Below are 1,518 nucleotides of genomic sequence, written 5' to 3'. Positions count from 1 at the left end.
TGAGATTAGTCGGCTCGCATAGCGGGTTGGATATCCAGGTTAATAAAAAAAGATATATTGATAAGTACAAAAAATCAAAAGCACGTGTTTATTGTAAAGAATTGCATACAAGAAATATCTATGATTCATACGTAACATTTTTTCAAGTATTCCTAGGTATAAATTTAAATAAACGATCATAGGATTTCAATCGATATTTTCTACTATATACAAATCATCAACGTTTTTGATGATCTCAAGTAGGATTATAATAATTTCAACTTGTGAAAATTTTCTTTGAGCAGATGCTACCATTGCAGATAGTCAAGTAAAAAAAATCGATAAGCAACTAAAACGTTAGGATAGCAATCTGCAACTTTGACAAACTGAAAAATTTCAAGGGTTCACATTAATTTATAGGATTGTCACCCGCAACACCTTCAATCAGAAAAAAAAAATCCTTTAAATTTATATCAACTATGTTATTTTTATAAAAGATATTAGCAAAATAAAACATATCTCATTCGTCTCATCCAACACTTATTTAAAAACAACCCCAAACTTCATAACAACAAACATGGTTATCACATCGATGGGCAATTTTTACCAATCCTTTGGTTCTGTAAAACGATCTATGCTTAATGTTCTTTTCTTGACAATGTAAAAATATAGTAGGAGGATCTGGATACTGTATGGATTACTATGATTTATGATTTGATAGGTGAATAAGTTCGATGTGGTGTCATTGTAGCCTCAAAATGTTTTTATGGACTAGTGTACGTCCGAATAACGCTGATAGTACAACATGGTCCATAAGTCTAGGGCTAAAAGTTTATTGACATCTATCAACATTTACTGAATTTGAAAAAGAGTCAAAAGATACAGTAGAAAAGAAGGCGTCGCCCAACAAGTGGCAGCTTTTGATGGATATCTGAATTGAATACGAAACTTCTTATTTGTGAAAAAGAACATAATTAGATGGACGAATGGTAATAATCAAGTACATGGACACTTTGACGGACACCAGAGAAGTTAGTTATTCGCCTATTTTATCGAGTGAATTATGTTTTTTGGTTCCTGTGGTATGTCAAAAATTATGGCTAAGGTCCATATACTCCATTAATTATGAATATTTTCCATGTGATATTCAATTTCTTATAGTCATGGTCTTTCACTAACAGAGTTAACAAAAACCTGTTAAACTTGGTCTTCTACACATGTTTTTTTGTCTTTCTCATAATAAAAAATAAAAAAAACATATTATATAATCTAATATATCTATTTATGTAAGGTAAGGAAAAAGTAAAGGAAAATTAATTTTCATTAATTAAACCAGCACGAAAGGGTAAAAGTGGAAGAAAAAAAATCACTCTAATTCAATTCAATCAATGAAATCCTGAAAATTTAGCCATTTTTTAATTAATAGAACAAATTTGCGGGTTTTTTCATTCATAAAACAATGAAATCATAAACCATGAAAGCATGAGATTTTTCGTTCATGAACTGATACATAAACACCACAAACTGATACACAAACTC

This window comes from Cynara cardunculus (genome assembly GCF_001531365.2).
Source record: "Cynara cardunculus var. scolymus isolate 2C chromosome LG 13, CcrdV1, whole genome shotgun sequence".
Classification (NCBI taxonomy): Eukaryota; Viridiplantae; Streptophyta; class Magnoliopsida; order Asterales; family Asteraceae; genus Cynara; species Cynara cardunculus.
This window is presented reverse-complemented; position numbering follows the sequence as displayed.